This window comes from Miniopterus schreibersii, assembly GCF_964146895.1.
Source record: "Miniopterus schreibersii genome assembly, chromosome: 4".
NCBI lineage: Eukaryota > Metazoa > Chordata > Mammalia > Chiroptera > Miniopteridae > Miniopterus > Miniopterus schreibersii.
In genome coordinates, this window is record NC_138105.1 from 59,997,436 (window position 1) to 60,019,872 (window position 22,437).

A 22,437-nucleotide genomic window follows, 5' to 3' on the forward strand; every position below is an offset into this window, starting at 1 on the left:
TGGACGAGGCTCTGCCTCTAACCTGCTGGGAGGCTTGAACCAGCCCTCTCCATCTCGGGGCTCCAGAGCTGGTCTTTAGAGGGTGTGCTCCATGGTGCCCAGCGCCCACAGGTGCAGGGGGCGCCCGCACTCTAGGTGCAAGGCCTGGAGCTCACACGGGGTGAGCAGGTGAGCAGGCTGGGATCAGAGAGCTCAGGGCTTCAAGCACTTGATTCTATAGAAGATATGGGATCTTTCAGGGTCATATTGAGGAAGGAGTCCATAGGGGCTCCTAGTGTTGTCTTGCTGAGGTTTTTCTGGCAGCAGCAGGGGTGGGTGGTGCTTGGGAGGAGACAGGAAGGGGCTTATGGGGAACTCCTTAGTTTCATTCTCCTTCACTCGCAAATAAGGTGAGAGAGGACCTGTCACAGAGGAGATTTCCTGGGGATGCAGGGAGAGGGTTTTGGTGAAGGAAGTTCATCAGCTTAGGATTCAGGAAAGGAAGGAACATGGGGTGGTGGTGGTAAAGGGTTATAGTGGAACCTGGGGACAGCTCTGGACAGTTACAAGTGACAAAGCCGCCAGGAGTTAGAAGGTGGGAGATGGGATGGCAGATGGGACAAGGTGGAGCTGTAGAGGAGCCCTGATGATGACTTCGCAAGGGGAGAAAGTCCTTTAAGAATCAGACAAGACAGGGCTTGGAGGGGAGCCTGTTGAGGTCAGCAAGGCCTCTTGGGTTCCTTTCCTTATTTAGGTGAAAGGTGACATTTTCACTTCTGAACTTGGAAAGTAGGACCCCTCCCAACCTCTCCCCTGGAAAGGGAGCGCCAACGGCCAATTGCTTATTTATTTCTTTCCAATCCTGTAGTTTTATGGGGCCGTAAATGAAGACAGCAGGAATTAATGAAAAAGGTGTAGCCAAGACAAACAGCAGAGTCCTCGCCCATGTGGCACTTGCAGTCTAAAGGTGTGCATGATGCAATCTCGTGGCCGAGTGTTCCCGGGAGGGCGGGGCAGAGCTGCCCTGGGCAGCCCAGGGCAGCCAGGAGGTGGTTGGGAGGGACAGGTGGCCTTGACCCCCAAGGAATGACTGACAGAGGTCATCTCCCCCAGCAGTGAGGGGACAAATGGCAGATCGGCGCAGGTGGACACAGGCAGGATGGTGGAGTAGGTGGGGGGAAGCAGGGCAGGGAGGGACCCAGAGGGCATCTTTATTATGCAGAAGTAAAAGGAGGGGTTTGAAGTTGAGTGGAGGGAGCAAGTGGGCAGAAGACAGGATAGGACAAGCCCCACCCAGTGCCCATCTTGAGGGCAGAAGTTACCAAGAGACCCCAGACCCAGGAGGTGACTGTTGAATCTAGATGCCTTCTCTGAGGGAAACACCCCAGATGTGTTTAGGGATGTATTTAATCTTGATAAGACTGAAGGGCCTGTGTAGCTCTTAGTAGGCAACATCCCCCAAAACAACTGAGTGAAAAGTGATCCGGACATTTAGGGACTTTAGCAAGGTCTGGAATTGTGTAGAAATGAAGAGGAAGGCTGTGCCCTAACCCAGCTTTAATGGAGGTGTGCTCCACCGGGAGAGAGGCCAGGGTGGGTTTGTCAGTGGGTGTCTAGCCCAGGGCGGTTGGCATGTGATCCCGCAGCAGAGATGCGTGAATCACCAGGATACAGCACTTTGTGCAAGAGTCGTAACATCCCTAAATTCAAACTTGAAGACATCATACTCTCTGAAAGAAGTGAGCCATAGGTGGACAACTAGTACGATTCTACTGATATGAGGTACCTAGAGTAGTCGAACCCATAGAGACAGAGAGTGGAAAGACGGTTGCCAGGGGCTAGGGAAGGGGGAATAGGGAGTTGGTGTTTAATGGGAGAAACTTTCACTTTGGGAAGATGAAAAAGTTCTGGAGATGGATGGTGGTGACGGTTGCACAAAAATGCAAATGTACTTAGTAACACTGAGCTCTACACTTGAAAATAGTTAAGATGGTACATCATATTTTTTTTTTTTTTAAATATATCTTTATTGATTTCAGAGAGAGGAAAAGAGAGGAATAGAGAGATAGAAACATCAATGATGAGAGAGTCATTGATCGGCTGCCTCCTGGGGATTGAGCCCACAACCCAGGCATGTGCCCTGACCAGGAATCGAACCGCGATCTCCTGGATCCTAGGTCAATGCTCAACCGCTGAGCCACGCCCAGCCAGGCAATACATCATATATTATGTGAAGTTTATCAGAATAAGAAATGCATTAAAAATCCTAAATTCACTTTGCATGGACTTTCTTCATATCAGGCTGGCTCTGACTCTGATTTGACTTCTTAAGCCAGTAGACGATGGCTGACTGGCCATAATAAATGGATAAATACTACCCTGTCTTCAAGTCAGTCTCCTCTGAGTGGTGGTCAAACCTCCAGAGCTGCTCACTTGTTGGGGAAAGTCCAGCCCTGAGCCTGCAAAGTGGAGGCCCAGGTCTGGAGCCACAGCACTTCCCCCCTTTCTTGCTGCAGCAAAGAGGTGGGGAAACACTAGTAGATGGTATTGCTCAGCAGCAGCTGGCCATTGGGAGGAAGCATGGTTTTGGGAGGCTGACATGTCTGGGTTTGCATCACCATCATTAATGGGCAAGCTGCTAACCCCTGTAAGCCTTAGCTTCCTAATCTGTAAAATGGGCTCAATATGCCTTACCCCTCAGGGTTGTGAGAGTTCTGTAATATAAATTGTATTAAGCACAGAGCATAGTGCTTGCACAGAGTAGCTGTTAACCGATGCTAACCTTCCCCAACCTCCCACCCCTCACCATTTTTTTGGGGCTTAGTGTGTTCAGACTCCTATAATAAAATGCCATAGACTGGGTGGCTTAAATGACAGACATTTCTCACAGTTCTGGAGGCTGGAAGTCCAAGATTGTGGTGCTAGCAGATTCAGTGTGTGGTGAGAGCACATTTTTTCATAGACAGCAGTCTTTGCCCTGTGTTCTCCCAAGGCCGCAGGGTTGGGAAGCTCGTGGTCTCTCACTGTTAAGGGCACTAACCCCATTCATCACCTCCCAAAGGCCCCACCTCTAAATCCCATCACTTTGGGGGTTAGGATTTCAACATACGAATTTTGAGGGGACACAAATATTTAGAGCATAGCAGTGCAATTTAAGAAATACACAGAAAACTCTTCTCTTTCCCTTGAGGTTTCTAAAAAGAGAGTGGGTGTCCTTCTGCTATGGAGTTTTGGAGGCAGGGTGGGGACAGAATGTCTTCTGAAGGTCCTTTAACCCTAAAATCTCAATTCTCACAGAGGTGGCCTTTTTATGTGTGGGGGCTTCTTTGTGACTGTCTTTTTTCTGATTAAACTTGTCAATATCTCTGTGAAAACTCTACATTCCACCAATGAGCAGAGGTTTTTTTGTCTTGTTTTTTTTTTCATTTTTTAAAGTGAATCGTCAGTAGAGGTGAACACCTCTCAAGAGCCCGCAGCTCACAGCCAGTCCTTCACAGAGGTGAGGCCCCGGGGTGGTGGCCAGAAGGACAGGTGCTCAACCCATATGCAAGTCAGAGTAACCTCCAACCAGCCCTGGGCCAGAGCCAAACAAGATGAGGCGGGGCACATGAAGTTACCTGGATTTTATTTTATGTGATGTGAAACATCTGAGCTCTAAGGACCATACAGAAATGAAGAGTTCTGGAGGAAATAAATGTGGGAAGATTGAACTTTTCTACTTTTCACTGGCACAACTAGAAAGAGATTAGGAGCTGTAGTGAGGTTAAAAGTTGCTCGAGAAACAGAAAATAACATGTGTTGGTGAGAAATTTGAACCTTGTGTCTTGCTGGTGGGAATGTAAGATGGGGCAACCGCTGTGAAAAACAGTATGGCAGGTGCTCAAAAAATTAAATATAGAATTTCCATATGACCCAGCAAATCCACTTTTGGTTATATACCCAACAGAATTGAAAGCAAGTTCACAAAGAAATATTTGTACACTCATGTTCATACCATCATTAGTTACAATTGCCAAAAGGTATCCACCAATGGATGAGTAGAGAAACCAAATGGGATGTATCTATACAAGGGAATATTATTTAATCTTAGAAAAGAAGGAAATTCTGACACACGCTATAGCATGGATGAACCTTGAAGACACTGTGTTATGTGAAATAAGCCAGACACAAAAAGATATATACTATATGATTCCACTTATATGAGGCACCCAGAATAGTCAAGTTTATTGACAGAAAATAGAATGATGGTTGCCAGGGATGGGGGAAGCAGAGAAGGAATCATAGTGTAATGGGTGCCGAGTTTCAGTTTGGGAAGATGAAAATATTCTGGAGATGGATGGTGGTGAGGGTTGTACAACAGTGTGAATGTACTTAATTCCACAGTTAATTTAAAAAAAGAGCTGAGGACTTGGATATGGGCAGAATTTACTCAAGTGGTTGTGAAGGATGGGTGGCCTCTACTCTTAAGGCATGACTGGTGGCAGGTCTTCCAGAGTAGTGAGGGGACAAATGGCAGGTCAGTGCAGGTGGACACAGACACGGAACAGGCAGGGTGTTGTGGACCAAGAGAGCTTCCCAGAAGAAGTGGGTTTTAAAGGATGAATGGGAGTTTGAAAATTGGAGAATGCCAGAGGAGGCCATTCTGGGCACAGGCTGGCACCTGCTAGTGTACTTGGTGACCTGTCCCATCTCGCCGGTTCCTTTCATCGCTGCACTGTTTGCTGCAACCTCACTCCTCTAGGCTGCTTAGTTTACTCCTGGTGGCTGAGCCCTGGTCTGTTATTCCGGTAGGGTCATCAGGGTTGCTTCGATGGCAGTGCTCATTAGAAAAGAGTACACATTTTTTCCCTCATAGTCCACAAATTCTGATTCTGAAAATCTTGGGGAGGGTGGAGAGTGCATGAGTAGAGGGAATGGTGGGAAGGCATACAATATGGACATAGGCACCTCGGGAAAGGGACACAAGGAGACTTAGTGGTAACAAAATGCTCATTATTGTGACTTGTGATGGTTTCATGTATATATATACACACACACACATATATATGTCAGCTTATCAAATTTACACTTAAATAAGTGCAGTTTATTGTATATGGGTTATATTTCCATAAAGCTGTTAAAAATAGTTAGCTACCTCAACATTTCTAGGCTTTTAAAAAATCTTTATTTTTCAGTATAAAATAAACACAGGATTACCAGAGAAATTTAGAAATTCGTGAAAGCAGGAAAAATCAAGTAAATCACACAATGTCCTTCTTTTTCTGGTGGTGGGATCATTATTACCAAATCAAAAAGATGTACCTGGGCTCACCAGTGAGCAAGGCTCCCACCCAAGCACCAGTGGGCCGAGATGCTCAGTCATACTGAGTGGAGAGTCACTCGGGGGCTTGTGTCCTGCAAATGTCTAACTTCCCCGCCATCCCGAGATTCTGGTTCACTAAGTCTAAGAGGGAAACCTGGAGCTTCCCAGGTTACTCTTACCCAGATGGTCCACAGTCCACTTTCTGAGAAATGCTAAAATAGAGAAGGAATCACAAAGCCCTGATGGTCCTTAATTTTTTCTCCTTTGGCCCCCACCATGCTAATAACATCCCGTATACGGTAATGGGCTCGCAGATGTGTAGTGAGGCAGACCTGGCTTAATCTAGTCTTGGGAAGCCCTGTAGCAGCAGCAGCAGCAGAAATATTACTGGGAGTAACAGTAGTAGTAATAGCAGTGATACTTGTAGAATGGCGGTAATAATAGCAGTAATACTAATGGCAGTAATAGCAGCAATATTAATGGCAGCAATAGTAGTAGAAATATTAATAGTAGTAATAGCTAACACTTTTTGAGCACTTAATTCATTTGAGGTACTATTTCAGGAGCTTCATATGTGTTATTCAGTGCTAGTGATTAAGAGCAAGTTCCTGAAGTTGGACGTCTGGGTGTGAACTTCACCCTGTTACCATCAGCTCCACAGCTGTGGGCAAGTTACTTAAAAGTCCTAAGTTTCACATTTCTCCAGAGAAGACATACAAGTGGCCAACAAACAAGTGAAAAGATGTTCAACATCACCCATCATTAGGGAAATGTCAATCAAAGAGCCATAATGGGACACCCTCCCACACTCAGTAGGATGGCTACTTTCAGAAAAACAGAAAGTCAGTGTTGGTGAGGATGTGGAGGAACTGGAAGCCCTGGGCATCGGCGGTGGGAATGGTGCAGCCATTGTAGAAAACACTATGCAGTTTCCTCCAAAAGTTAAACAGAAAATTACCATTTGATCCAGCAATTCCACTTCTGGATTGAAAGCAGAAACTCAAACAGATATGTGCATGCCTATGTTTATAGCAGCATTATTCATAACAGTCAGAAGGTGGAAACCACCCAAGTGTCCATCAATGGATGAATGAGTAAACAAAACGTATAATATGTGCACTGGAATATTATTCAGCCTGAGAAAGGAAGGATATTCTGACACAGGCTACAACATGGATGAACCTTGAAGACGTTATGCTAAGTGATATAAGCCAGTCACAAAAGGACGGTCCTGTATGATTCCACTTCTACGAGGTGCCTAGAGTGGTCCCATTCATAGAGACAGAAAGAAGGATGGTGGGTGTCAGGGGCTGGGGGGAGGTTAGCGTTTACTGGGTAGAGAGTTTCGGTTTGGGAAGATGGAAAAGGTTCTAAAGATGGATGGTGGTGATGGTCGTACAACAATGTTGAAAATGGTTAGTTAAGACGGTAAATTTTATGTTGGATTTATTTTACCACAATTTAAAAAAAGAGAGAGAGAAAAATCCCAAGTTTGAGTTTCTCATTCCTAGAACTGGGCAAAAGCCTCACCTACCTCTGAGGTCGTAAGGGTCGAACTTGTGAACATATAACACCTGAGAAAAGTGCCTGGCCCAGGGCAAGCGGTCAGTGGTGATGACAATTGTGATGATCTTAGTGTCATTCGGAAGGCCAGTGCTCAGGGACTGTCAGCCCTTTTCTGGGTGGGCTTGGGCACATCCCTGTACCTTTCTGGGCCTCAGTTTCCTCACACAGCCAAGGTGCCTCTCCTTTCCTGGCTGCGATGCTCCTGCGGACTGCCCATCAGAATCACCCTTCTGGGTCCTGGAACCGAGATCTAGGGGGCAGGCCAGGCCCTTCTAATCTGATGGCAGTGACGGCTGAGCCTGCCCTGCTGAGATTGTGAATGCTGGGTCATATGGGGTAAACCAGGCTTTGTGACTCATGTGTCCCCACCTGGAGAAGCATAACTGTGGCGTTTCCCACACCTTTCTCCTACGGGCATGTGACAGATGGTCCCAGTGTCTGCACGAGTGTGCAAGCATGCCTGACTGTGTGTGAACATCCATGTGTGAACAGGTTCTGTCTGTGTGGGGAGTGGCTGGAGGTGGGAATACAGAGGGGAGGGCGTTGTGCTGAATGTCACACTCCTCAAGGATGAGGGACAATAGCCTTTACCACATTTGTAGATAGCAGTGTTTTTTCGACCTTGGCTGCCCAATGGGGAGTATTCTAGAATACTGGTGTCCAAGTCCCACTTCTGAGGCTCTGATTACCTTGGTCTGGGTGGCCTGAGTCCCAGGATTTTCAAAGCTCCCTTGGAGGGGGGCTCACTGTGCAGCCAGGTTGGGAGCCACTGCTCCCAGGGGCTGAGGAGAGGAGGCCCCAGCCCAGACTTGCTGGAGCTGGGCCCTGTCCAAGGGCTGAGGAAGCCTGTGTGGTGTGTGTGAGAAGCTACCTGTAAGCTGTTTATTGCCTGCTTGAATTACTGGGTAAATATTGACCTGAGGCTCTGGTGTCCCAGGAGCTACCTGTTGTTTCCACGGGCACATCTCAGGTGCTGTGGGGGCCCATGTGTCTGGTTTGGGCTCTATCAGACAAGAGGTGGGCAACACCGAGGCAAAGTGTCCCCCTGAAGGACACTGTGCCAGGTCCTTCAGTGGAGACTGGGCTCTGCTGGCAAGAACGTTGATGTGCAGGAGAAGGCTGGGCCATGGAGTCAGGCTAATTTTTGCTCATGCAAATTATGAGAAATTTGGCAAGTGTTTAAAATTCTCTGAACCTCAGTGTCCTAATTAGTACAGCAAGGATAACAGTAGCTGCCTGCAGGGTTACTGTGAGGATGAAAGACATACCTCATGCAATGTATCCTTCACATAATAGTTGCTCAATAAATGGCTTTTTTTTTTTTTTACTAGAAAACTAGCCAGCTGCCTAGTCTGTGGGGAGTTGCTTCAGTATTCCTGCCATCAAGTCCATGAGTATTGACCAATGAGAATCTGATGGCTCCTGGGCAATAGTTGGAAGGGACAGAGCTCACTCTCTTCCTGTCATAGGCTGAATTGCGGGCTACGTCCTCAAATTCCTAAGTTGAAATTCTAACTCCTAGGACCTCAGAATGTGAATGTGTTTGGAGACAGGGTCTTTAAGAAGGCAATTAAATTAAAAGGAGTTGATTGGGGTGGGTCTTCATCCGATATGACCAGTGTCTTTATAAGAAGAGGAGATTAGGATACAGACAGGCACAGAGGGAAGACCATGTGAAGATACAGAGAGAAGATGGCCATCTACCAGCCAAGGAGAAAGGCCTAAGAAGAAACCAACCCTCCTGATGTCTTGATCTTGGACTTCCAGTCTCTAGAACTATGAGGAAATAAATTTCTTTTTTTAAGCCTCCTCAAATCACTTTGGCCCTAAAGCTTCCTTAGCTCCCTCAGTAACACCAGTGAGTGCCTCAACTCCTCCAGTAACACCAGTGAGTCACCTCTGAGCACTTTGTGCAGACCTCATTTTATTGGGTTTATCCACTAAGCATCTGGGCATCTCCAGCTGCATCCCTGCATCCATCTCTGTCTCTCTCTTGCCCCTGTGGTAGCTTGAGGAAGAACATGTCCCCTTCCCAATTTACCCCAACCTGGTTTGGTGGCCTCTTTCTTGGTGGTTAACTGGGGCACATTTTGTAATCTCCCTATACTCGGTTTTCTCTTTTGTAGCAATGGGGTCATAATATCTACCTCACTGCGAGTGTAAAGTGGTCAGCACTCAATAATATCAGCTCGTATCTGTCCTACCGGCCAAGGTGCAGAGCTTTCTTATTTAGCAACAAGGTGAAAGATAACTGGATAAGCGGACTTTTCTGATATGAAGCAAATTCTTGGAAAGGAAGGCCTCTTACCTGGTAAACTAGCACAGGCCCCCGGATCTCCCCTTCTAACCACATCACTGTCTATTCTTGTCCCGTTAAAAATCAAATTTCCCTGAAAGAGTAGCATATTGGGTCTTACCAGTAGGGTTGCAAGATAAAATACTGGATGCCCAATTAAATTTGAATTTCAGGTAAACAACAAATAACTTTCAGTATGAGTATGTTCCAAATACTGCATGGGGCAGACTTATGGTAAAAATTATTCATTGTTCATCTGAAATTCAAATTTAACTGGGCATTCTGTATTTTTATGTGCTAAATCTGACAACCCTACTGACTAGCTGCTGATATTGTGGGTAAATCCTTTTGTTTTTTTTGTTTTGTTTTTTTAAATATATCTTTATTGATTTCAGAGAGAGGAAGGGAGAAGGAGAGAGAGAGACACATCAATGATGAGAGAGTCATTGATCGAGCCTGCAACCCAGGCATGTGCCCTGACCTGGAATCGAACCCCTATCGCCTGGATCCCAGGTCGACGCTCAACTGCTGAGCAACTCCCGGCTGGGCAGGTAAATCCTTTTGTTAGATGCTTTTCAGAAGGCTGGTTTGGGGGAAGAGAATGTGAATGTCATGGAATGACCTCTTGGTGGTAAGCAGTGACAGAGTCTTGGTTTGACCAACCTTCCATCAGGCTCCTGAACATTCTCCTAGGCCCATTTGTGCACTTCTCTGTAAAATCTAGTTTTAGCAAAACCCCTGCTAAGTCAGTTTGGTTAGAACACTCCCTGTACCCCTGTATCTGATCTCCCTTGATATTCGATCAGGTTTGTCATCCTCCAACCCCCCCTCCCTCAGGTGATGTCTCATCACCCTGGCTTGTCTTGAGCAAGAATCTTGTTAGGTCTGTTTAGCCGAGGTGTTTTCTCTGAGTAATTTTCCATCCATTGACCCTTCCCACCCCAGTCTCCTTGGCTATAAACTCTCACTTGTCTCTGCTGTATTCAGAGTTGAGCCCAATCTCTCCCTCCGTCCCACTAAAATCCCATTGCACGACCCTGCACCTATCCTCATGGTCCTGAGTAAGGTCTGCCTTACCATCTTTAACAAGTGTCATTGGTTATTTTTCTTTAACACCAGTACCATAGCCCAACTGGGTCATTTTGTATGGATTGGTTCACCAGCTGAGTTTTATCTGTCATGAAACAGCTTAAAAAAATTATAAGGAAGCCTAGTTCCTGCTGATCCTATGGCTTTTACATGAAACACGCATGTAAGGCTTCTGTGCTGGCCCCTTTCTCAAAAATTTTGGCAAAGATGGCCAAAAAATAGCTTCTGTGGAAGTTATTTATTTAGTATTAATGGGGTATCGTTAGATCCTGGCCAGACATTTCAAGTAAACAGGATCACTCCACATAGGGTTGTTTGAAACCAGAGATTTCCTGTGACCCCCACCAGAGTTTTAACAAGAGCCAGAGAAGTTATATTTATAGAAACCCTGTTAATTTTACCCCCACCCCCACATTTAATCCCAAATACAACAAATCCCGGAATATCTGCAGACAGTGGCCTGTTTGATGGATGAGGCCGGGAGGCTACCCTTCATGCAATTGTGTTGATAAATGGAGGGCTGGGTTGAGGTTGTTACAGTGGGACTGAGGGCGGGTGCCAGTGGGTATACAATATTTTTAAGAAGCTGCAAACACAATCAATTAATAAAAACATTAACCTCCAGCACACAGTGTCTTTCGGTCAAGTTCCTTGGAGGATTTGCAACTCACTCCTGACCTCGGCGTTTTAGAGCTCCCAGGCAGAGTTGGAAGCACTGTGGCTTTTTCATATTTCTTCTTGAGCCATCCATCGTCTCTGCCTAAATCTTAAACATTTGCTCACTCACTTTGTGGAAGACAGCTTGGGTGGAAACCCCCGTGGGAGGAGCTGTCAATTGTACAGACTGCTATGCAATGGCTATTAGAAATTTCTCCTACTCAAGGACCTTCCTAGTCCAGACAGAGCTTGAGAACTAGGAGACATTTTCAAAGGTAGAGAGAGAAGGACTGAGAGTTTCCAGAATCAGAGGATTCCTCCAATCCTAACAGAGGATCAGCAAAATGCTGGGGTGGGGGTGGGGGAGGGTCATGGTAGAAAGAACATCAGACGACCCAGGCCTCTGTCCTGACCAAAGGTGACTTTGGGCAAGTCATTTAGCTAGCCCGACCTTTACTTTCCTTCATCTGTTAAACAAGGGAATAACAGTGCCTATTCTGTTAGGTTATTCCTAGTGAGATAATACTTATAAGTGAAGTATAAACTATTGTTATTATAGCCAGAAGCCGTATGGGCATCTGAGCTGAGGCATGTTCATTGGACCTAATGCAGTGGGGTGACCCATGGGAGCTATGGGGACCTTCTCAAGTCATCATTCCAGTCTTTTCAGAAAGGCTTTATGATGACTTCCAGCCACACCTGAGAGCACACCTGCTCTAGTGACCTGCTATTTCTTCTGGAGCCCCTTTGGGCCAAAAAGTACCCCAAGGTCACCGCAATATTCCCTTGAACAAATGCTTGATTACAAGGAGCATTTCTTTTTAATGACAGAGAGAAAGAGAGACAGGGAGAGAAAATAGTAGAATGCACTGCAAATAGTCAGGGTGAGTATCAGTTTGTGAAACTTGTTTCAGATATTTTATACACGTACATGGTGAACTGCAATTAAGAAGATATTTCTTCCTGTGAGTTGTGCTTAAAAAAATCCTAAATGCTCTTTAAGCAAAGACAAATATGATTTCATCACTTGGGCAGTTCTGAGTCCAAATCCAGCCAAGGAAGTGAGTGCTGGCAGAGGCTCCGAGGCGAGGAGCCCAGAAATGCCTTCTTGATTTCAGACACGGGACTGGTGTCATGACACCGACATTGTGCCATTAGACAGTTCTAATCCCAGCTCTTAACTGAGTAGCTAGCTCAGAGCCTCTCTCAGCCATTTCCTAGCCCTCAGCACAGCGGGCTGGCTTCCATGAGCTCCCAGGCCTTTCCAAGGCTCGTATCCTGGGGTCCATTACTGTACCTCTGTTATTAGGAACCACGCGCACTTCCTCAGTGTGGGAAGAAGCTGAGCCTTAGTCTTCTTGTACTTCAGGGCCACTGCTCTGGGGACAACCCCCTCCCTTGTTAAAATTTTCCCCTCTCTCTTTTTGGGGCTCCCAAACAGTGCCTCCAATATCCTCACAGCAAGTGGAGCTAGGGCTGTTTTCCAGACATTTCCCTCTGCTTTTCAAAGAAACAAGATTCTCCCTCTATGCTGCGAGTTTTCGCCCCAAAATGTGGGGGACATTTTGGACAATTTTGTCTGGGGCTTCCAGCTGCAGCAGGATCGGCGAGCCAGGCATCTCCCTCCCGGCTTTGTTCTCCAAAGGGGCCCTCCGGCCAGGACGCCGGCAGCGGTCCTTCCTTGGCCCAGGTGCAAGAGCTGAGCGGAGGCCCTTCCCCCTTCTCTCTTTCTGTCTTCACCTCTCACTTCCCCTCCTACCCTTCCCTCTGTTTTCCATCTAAGTCATGCTGTTGTGAAGCAGCTTCCTCTTTGTACATAGACTTAGCTGGTATATTTTTACTTTGGAGAAAACATTTATAGAGATGTAAATAAATAAAGTCTGTAGAACTGCATTGCTTTGCTAATTGCATATTGTAAATATTATGTAATTGTTGAAACAGAGGCTTCATCAATCTGATGTTCTTACACTGTTTTTGCTTGTTTTTGTTTTGTTTTTGACTCCTTATGATCAGATCCCTATATCTGAGGATTATTCATCTGGAATAGTTTTTCACTTCTTTTGAGGTGAGGGTGGGCTGATGATGATTTCTTTGTAAACTGCCTTTAGTAATTGTCTAACAAAACATTTAAAGATATAACCACCAAATAGTAACCTCAACTGGTAATAATCAGAAATCAACAGCTTGGTGGTTTTCCCCCCAGAGTGAATACTTGACCATCCTTTCTTATAATCCCAGGAAAGAATGCATTCCTGAAATTTTATGCTTTTACCTATTAACAAAATGATATTTAAATATCTCCCTCTCTCACCCTGCCCCCTCCTCTTCTTCTGTATTGGGTGGGTGATGGTACTCAGAGGTAGCATCTGAGGGAAGGCATTCATGAGGCAGAGCAGGACACGCCAAAGCCACCTGGGTCAACTTAGCCCTGTACTCTGAGATTCCAAAAGAAAGAAAGAAAGAGAGAGAGAGAGAGAGAGAGAGAGAGAGAGAGAAAGAAAGAAAGAAAGAAAGAAAGAAAGAAAGAAAGAAAGAAAGAAAGAAAGAAAGAAAGAAGGAAAGAAGGAAAGAAGGAAAGAAGAAGAGGAAGGAAGGAAGGAAGGAAGGAAGGAAGGAAGGAAGGAAGGAAGGAAGGAAGGAAGGAAGGGGAATGGGATTTATGCCTGTGGGAGAGAAAATGGGAGGGAGTCAAGAAAGGTGGGAGAGATGTCAGTTTGCAGAGCAAGTCTAAATGAAGTGAGGAGGGAAGTGGGGTGAGAATTTCTAGGCTAACGTGTAGTCAAAGGCAAGTTTGGGAAAGCTCACACTGGTCATCAGAGGTGCCCCAGGTGTCCCAGCAACACTGCCTTGTGGCCCGGCTGGTGTTGCTCAGCGGTTGAGCATCGACTTATGATCCAGGAGACCTCGGTTCAATTCCTGGTCAGGGCACATGCCTGGGTTGCAGGCTCGATCCCCAGCAGGTGGCATGCAGGAGGCAGCCGACCAATGTTGATGTTGAACTTTCTCTCTCTCTCTCCCTCTCCCTTCCTCTCTCTGAAATCAATAAAGACATATTTTAAAAAAAAATACTGCCTTGTGTTCTGCTGCCCTCAGTCACTGGCTGGGAGCAGCTCCTGGGAGTGTGAATCGTGGCCTTCCTGGAAACATTGCTGTAGATTTCAGAGCCCAACAGCCTGGACCCGTGGTCAGTAAAGCCCTCTGAAGTTGGGGGTCTGCAAGGTGCATTCTCATGGCTACTCTGCCTGATCTGGCCATTTTTGTACCTACCTGATAATCTTCTGTCCTCTTCACAGCCTCTCTTCTTAAAGATACTTTTGCAGTGGGCAGGATCTTTCTGTTTTTGTTATTAGTTACTAACTCTGGAAAACCCACAGATCAGTTGTGCTGCTTAACACACAGCAAATGTCCCTCCTCCAGAGTTTGGTCAGCAGGTTCTGATAGCTGAAGAAAGGAAATAGCACAGGAGGGCTGTGTGTGTTACCAGGGCATTATTGAGTTCTGATGAGGTGACTTTCCTGATGCCCCGTTTATGTTTCTGATGTCAGTCTTGGCTGCATGTTCTCAAGGGAGCAGATCAGGGGTCACCTCCCTTGCAAGGAAATAATGCACATTTTGTGTTCCATAGTGCCTGAGAGGGTAACCCAGCACTCGGGATCTCTCTGCCCCTTGGTGATTTAGGTGACATTGGCTCTGATCATGCTCCCAGCCTGGGTAAGCCCTGTGGCCTCCGGAGATTTCTGTGGATGTCCAGCCTCACTTCCTTATGGCCCTCGTTTCTGCCCCGGCTTCCAGGTGCTCCAGCTCCATTCAGCCTCCCGCCAGCTGGTACTGCTTCACTTCTTAAACGAGAAATCTAATCACACTTGTATTTCACAAGTTAGTAAATTTACTAAAGCTTCAGGTTTTATGGGGAGGGACCACCACATGGTGATCCTTCTGCCCTCTTGCTTCTCTCTTCCTCCTCACTCCAGGTTCTTTCCTGGAATTCTGGGAGGAAGACTCTCCATCTCATTATGATCATTTTTTGTAGTTCTATTTTTTTCACACTGATCTCAAGCTTATAAATAAGAGGTACAAAAATTATACAAAGAACTCCCACATATACAGATTCCCCAAATGTTAACATCTTACAGAACCATAGTACAGTGGTCAAAATGAAGAGATTGACATTAATGAGCTTTATCATCTAATCTTCAGGCGTCATTAAATTTTTTCCAGTTGTTTAATTGTTGCCCTTTTTCTGGTCCAGGTTCCAATTCGAGACAAGCTCATAGGTTGTATTTAGTGGCCGTGTCATCATGATCTCTTTTAATCCAGATTCTAGGTCAGTAGTCAGCAAACTTTTTCTGTAAAGGACCAGATAGTAAATATTTTAGGCTTTCTAGGCCTTGCTTCCTCTCTTATAATTATTTTTATTTGCTCTACATGAATAGCTCCCAATCTAGGCCAATGGGTTCTGCAGATGAAATAAATGGTCCTCCAAATAGTATTTCCCCACTCAAAGTGTCTGACAACCATTTGTATTTATTCAGTGTATTTTAAGCAAACTTTTCTGGTGAATTACCAACAGAGACATGTCCTTGAGCTATGGCTGAGTGCTCTCTCTCCTGGTTTTGAGACAGGAAACTGACAACCTAGGCAGAGGGGCAGGTGCTGAGTCTAGGTTGTCTGCTCCGGGCCATCGTTTAGATATGAGGCTGCTCAGGCTGAGTCCCCACCTGCCCAGCGTCCCTCCCAGCAACCCCCACCCCCATTAGAATGCCTGCGGAACAGACTCTCCTTTAGATTTTCTCCTCCCCAAAGTGAGACACTTGGAATCCCAGACAGGCGGAGTCAGCTGAGGACGGTGGGAGAGGCGGAGGGGCAGGGGAGGGGAGGGGAGGGATGGAGGGGCAGTCCTGCGCCTCCTTAGCAATCAAAGCCAGTATTGTTCGCAAAGAGTTAACCAGCATACCAGGCTTGCAATTAGCAAGAAATAATGGGGTGTGATGGGTGTAGAACAACGGCTGGAACTGATTTTCAGCCTTACAGTGAGAAACTGCCCTGCTGATTCCCCTTCCTTATTTCCTGGTAACGTGCAGGCGGCAGGCTCAGTAGAGCAGAAATCCTTGGGGCAGGGGGAGGGGAGGGCAGGGGAGCAATCTGTCTTTGAATAATTTAAACAATGCAGCACAGCCAAGCTAAATGGAGCTTATCAAATGTTACACCTCTTAAAGCTGCAATCAGAGGCGGCAGGATATTAACTGTAAAGCCCTCGTTCTGCTCAGAGGAAAACCGAGGAACAGACCAGCTACTTACTGGAAAGAAAGGGGCATTGGGGAGGTGGCAGGAGAGAAAATTGAATCAATTTTGAAAGCCAGATTAGTAGCACCAAGGAAGAAGCAGATATCTGAGGATGGCACAGAGAAACATCATTTACTGAGCACCTACTGCGTACAGGGATGACAGGCCCTTTGATACAGGATATTTTCTTTAACCTTTGACCCAGCTTTAAAAGGCACATGCTATTATTCATATGTACTTTTAAACAGAGAAGCAAATTACTAAGACTAGTTCACTTCAAATGCTAGAATACCCTGACCCCCAGCTGGTCGGAGCAAAGGATTCTTTTCTCTCATGTAGCTAAGATGTCTGACGGACCAGCCTGATTCAGGGTTCAAAAATGTCACAAGGACGTCGTTTCTCTCCATCTCTTGGCTTTGACTTTTGCTGTGTTGGCTTTGGGCTCATGCTCCTCGAAGAGTACAAGGACCGCAGCAGCAGCAATCCCTTTGTCTTCAGAGGCTCACACTCAGCAAGGAAGAACTCTCTCTCTAAGAGTTGAAGCAAGACTTCCATTTCTAGCCCAGATGGAGTGACAGGGACCAGATTCAACTCCAACTTCAATTAAAAACAGGACATGACATATGAAACAATGGTGTTTAGATAATGAATGACAGGGCAGAGCAGTGATCCCTGAGAGAGGAGAAATAAGAAAGAGTTTCTAGGCTGTAGCACTAGGAGGGGAGACTCAGGTGGAGCCTGGCAGTCTCCAAGGGGAGGCTGAGGCAGCTAGAGTTCACAGGATAGAGTAGTGGAAAGGGGAGAGAGCTTGGAGACCTGCAGAAGGTCCCCCTAAAGTACTCAGCAGAACACTGATAGACACATTCATAAGAGGAAACTCCTGGAGGCAGGGGAAAGAACTCCTTAAAGAAATAGACATAATCATCCTCAGAGCTCATGCAGATCAGAAATAATTTGTGTTTCCATCAGCCAGAGTGGAAAATCTACTAATCTGGAGTGCTGGGTAGAGTACTCAGAAGGTTATGGCCTTTGTAGCTGCAATAAGCCTGTTTAGCCCTAGGTTTAAAGCTGATCTGGTCCTGACTTAAAAATCTTACATGCATATCTTCAAAGGAGTTGTCCCCAAACAACTTAACTGAATTCCAGAACAAAACTCAAAAAAATGGAAAGGAATACAAAAATACCCAGTACCTGAGAAGGTAAAATTCACAATGTCCCTCAGTTAATTAAAAATTACCAAGCATGCAAAGAAGTAAGAAAATATGACCCATAATGAAGAGAACTACTAATCAATAGAAACAGACCCAGAGATGATACAGGTGATAGAATTAGTAGACAAGCACACTAAAATAGTTATTAAAAGTATATTCTATACATCAAAAAGATAGAGAAAACATGAGCACACCATGGAAGTTATAAAAAGAGATTCAAATATATTTTCTAGACATGCTAAACAATGTTTGTGATAAAAACTAGACTGGTTGATTAGACTTTGCAGAAGAAAATAATAGTGAACCTGAAGGAACATCTTTAGAAAAGATTCAATATGAAACACAGAGAAAAAGGCTGGGAAAACCCCAGAACATTAGGGAGTCATAGGACAACTTCAAGTGACCTAATATACATATAATTGGAGTTGCTGAGGGAGAGCAGGTACAGGTAGACAGTGACTTGTGCATGAAAAATGCTCAATTGTTGAATAAGTGGATGATGTTTTTGCTTTGTGGCCTTGAACCTCTTCCACGCTATGAGGCTGGGTCTCATAATAACAGTTTTAGTAATGATGATGGTGATGATGATGATTCATTCATCACATACAGTGTGAGAATTTGTATAATCTTTTATTTTTCCCTTGCAACAACCCTGTAAAATCAGTCATTATCCTCACATTGCAGATGAGGAAATGGGCATATGAAGCCATGAAGGTAAAGCTGGGACAAATATCTATTACAAATTCACATAGTTTTGTGAGAAGCTGAGACCCTGGACCCTGGACGTGATTTGAGCTAGAAGAGTGGGAATCAGGGAATATCCCTGGATTTATCTCTCAATTAACTTGTACATGCAAATCTTTTCCATTTCTGACCATCTTGTTTCCATTCTATGACGGTGTTGGAACAAATTATTCTTCACAGGCCCTCCAGTGTGAACATTTGAGCCAGCTGTGCTGGTTCCTATCACTTGTGTTTCCTTTCCCCCCAGGGCTCACATTACTTGGGTGAGAGGTGTCTCTAGGGTGGTGTGGAAATCCAGAGACCAGCTCACTTTCCCTAGCTAGAGCTGCACGAGAATAGTCATTATGTTGGAAAAAGTTAATGTTGTCAAGTATCTAAAAATATCTTCATTGTCAATCATTGAGGCACTGGGTAATAGTTCTGTTGGATAACTGTCAGGATGGGGAGGGGGCACACAGCCAGGTCAAGAAATAAATGACTGAAGAATTTTTGGCAGAAGATTCAAAGGACACAGGACCCTGGATGTGGGGTATTTGAAGTGTTGTTATGAAGAAGAAGGGTTAGACTATGTAGGGGACACCTTTAAGTTCTGCAAGATTGGGAGTCCATTTTTCTATATATCTGGAACTGTGGCCTTGGGAACAATGGACAGCCATTTTCCCCACTCCATCCTTCTTTGGAACACTGTAGCCCAAAAGAAGAGTGAATTGGACTCATCCAGAAAAACTGGACCATGAGATGGAGAGAGCCTCAGGACCTTTCTTATGCTTGGCTTTGTTTTTTCTTCCCGGAGACCCTGGGTAAGACTTTGCACCCTTATCATAAATTCTCCTTATGGCTTAAGCTCAGCTGATGTCTGTAATGTGCAACCTAGAGTCCTAACTTTCTCAAATCCAACTAGGATTACAGGTGGATGTCTGGGGAAATGCATTGCACCATTATCTAGAGAAGAGTGTTGCACACAGCTTCGCAAACCTGGAAAGGACTGCTTTCAGAGAGGGCGGGTCCCACATCATGGGCTTCATCACATCAGGAATTTGGGGATGGAAGGAGGGACACAAAACTCATTTATAAAATGAAGTTGATGGCATCTCATCTACCCCCACTCCTTATTCTAAGAATAACTCAGATAACACATACATAACACTTTCTTTGCAAGAAAATGTACTTTAGTTCACACATACATAGTTTTCAAAAGTGTCTTTTATTGGGCTCTTGGATACCAACTAAATATACCTCTAAGGACCTGAGTAGTCATTAATAATTTCTGATAATGATAAAGAACGTTTCTTTATGTTTTCCTGTTTTTCTTTGGACCCAAGAATTGCTAAGATATTGAAATTTAGAAACATAAAAAATATGTATTTTTAAAAATCTTTTCTTTCCCCTGGGAATAAACTCATTCAGGCTATTCTATTACAGTCATCTTCAATTATGTGGCATTTGTACATGAGATCTTCAAAGCACTAATATTCTGATAAATGATACTTCTTGAAAACATAACTTTAAAAAATGTTAATAATGTATGATATCCCTAAAACTGGCACCTGGTTCCCTGGTTCCCTAAATAAAGGATACTCTATAACTTTTTCTTGGTGAGAGTCATCATGATAAGCATCATTTCTTGTACTTTATTGTAACATAGCAATGTTCTCTAAGACCATTGAGATGTATACAGCCATTTGCCTTTAAGCTAAATTAAGCATTGGTCTGCTTTTCATGGGTTAAGATTTAGTAAACTCACTTTAAGGCTGTCAGCAATCAGTTTCTACTAATAATAGTGTGCTCATCTCTCCAAGGACCCACTAATACATGAACACACATGCACACATACACACACAGCATATGTTTACACATTGACACATAGGCACACACATATTGACACACTGACACAGACACACATCAACAAACATGGACACACAGGCACACACTGACACACACAGACACGAGTGCGCATGTGCAGGTAACATCGACAGCCTGTGGCTGCAGAAGCGCTGCCATGAGCCTTTCTTTCGTGTCTTGCCTGGAGTTTATAGTACTTGGAAAATGGCAGGCATGGGAGGCCTTCTAGTCTTGGGTTATGTTAAAACTCCCTCTACATATTTGGAGGGTGTCCAGGTCCTGTGAGCTCTCTCGTTCAGGGAGCAGATAACAGTGACCTTGGCAGTGAGGGAGGACAGCCCAGCTGAGGCCAAGGAGCTGCGCTGGCTGAGCTGAGGTCACTTCTCCCCCGGCTGCACCTGGGTTGGCTCTGATGTCAAAGAGTAAGATCCCAGCTTTGGGCAGGAACACACTGCTCAGCTCTTAGGGAGGAGGGTGGGAGCAGAGTGCTGGCCATGCAGGTTAGGGGTGGAGAAGTGGCCATCTCTCCATGGGGGGTGGGGAGCTCTCTGGCTAATGGTCACACTTCAACCCAGAAGCACAAAGCTGGCCTCTCCAGAATGGTGACAGATTTCCTGTCCTAGCTGGGCCTGCACCCTGCTCCTCAGCAACTCTGAGACCCAGCCTGGCTGGGCCCTGCCTGGGAAAGTTCAAGTCTGCACCAAGACAGATGTTTATATGTGAAAGGGGCCCCAAAGTAGAACTAACCTCTAGAGTCCTGAGCTACAAGGTCTTGGAGGTCATCTCCTCCAAACAGAGTCCCTTCTATTGCCCTCCCCTACAAGGGGCCATCCTGCCCCATTCAGTGACCACAGGTGGCAGGGAGCTCACTGCCTCTCAGAGCAGCCTATCTTATAGGTGAACCTCACCAGGTTGCTGCTTTTCTGTCGTTTCCACTTCTTGGTCCTGATTGTGCCTCTTGAGCCACTCAGGTTAGGACTAACCCTTCTTTCACATGACAGCCTTTCAAATATTTAAAAACAGCTGGCATTCATACATTCAGCAAATACTGATAGGGTGCCTGCTAGGCGCCAGGCCCACTGCTGGGAGCTGGGGGCGTCTAGTGGAGGGAGGACAGGAAATGAGAGGAGTCTCCATAGGGTGATGAGCCTGTGGGGCTGGGGAACATGTGGGGGCTACACTGCCCAGAAGAGAGGACAGCAAGCCAAATGCAGGAGGTCATGTAGGGGTTACTCAGACAAGGGTGTGGGGGCTGTAAGTGCTCTAGACAGAGGAAGCAGGACATGCAAAGGTGGGAGCAGAGCATAGCACCCCTGAACTGCATGTTATTCAGAACGCGGGGGTCACAGGCAGCTGTAGGTGTGCAGGGCATCAGTTGGACCTTATGAAGAGATGATGGCAGGGGGAGTGGGTAGAAATGCACAGCAGAGTTTTAAGATGGAAATGCAGGATCAGGTGTGGCTTTTAGGAATCCCACTCTGCGAGGTGGGGAAGGTGTTTCCAGGACTCTCCTCTGGCTTGAGCAGAGTCCAGGAGGGGCTGCTGGAGGCATCTCGGCTGCCTGAGCTCAGGGGCCATAGGGTAGAGGGCAGTGGATGGAGTAGGAAGATGGTAACGTATGGTCCAAGGGGAGCCTGATCCGGCCACCTTCCTGGAAGTACCCAGCTGGATTTTGGGTTGCTTGATAGGTCCGCAGCGAGCTAGGGGAAGACACAGTGTCTGAGCCAGCCTGGTCTCCTGCAATGCCTCCACTGGGGCCTGGCTCAGCTGCTAGCTAGGCTTGGACCTCCAAAAGACCATATAAAAGCGAAGACAAAGTGAGTGTGTGAGTGTGTGTGTGTGTGTGTGTGTGTGTAGTGGGTGTCAGGTTATTAGGGGTGGAGGGAAGGGAACTGTTTGATTAATGGGTGTCCTGTGAACCTGCACATTTGCCCAAGGCTGCATTCCTGGGCTTTCAAACCCAGGGCAGTTTGATAAGCTGAGACCAAAGTCCTCTTGCCTCCCAGAAAGAAGAGCAAACAGGGCCAGTCACTAATCCCAGCCCTGGCCTCTGGGGCCGTCTCTGGGCAACCAGCCCACCAAGTGGCCTTTCACAGGCCAATCAATGGGGGAGCCCCGGGACATGTGGGAGGCCTGACAGCCAGCTTGCCTGAGCAGGGTGGGAGAGAGGACATGGCTCACCCATCCAGCATGTAGTCTGAAGGCCCATGCTTGGCCATCTGAGGCCCTCCGTGATTACAGCACCTGCTTAGCTGGCCTCCTCTCCCTTTCCTTCCCCGCAATCCCCTTATCAGCAGGGCTTTTTCCATTCCTCCAGTGCCTTCCCAACCCCCACAGCTTTTAAGTTCCTGCCTTGGTTCCTCCTCCTTCAGGAAGCTTTCCCTGATCACTCCGGCCTACATGGGACTCTCCCTTCTCTGGATTCCTAGTGCCCTCAGAGTCACGGCTCATGGCTTAGTACCAGACAC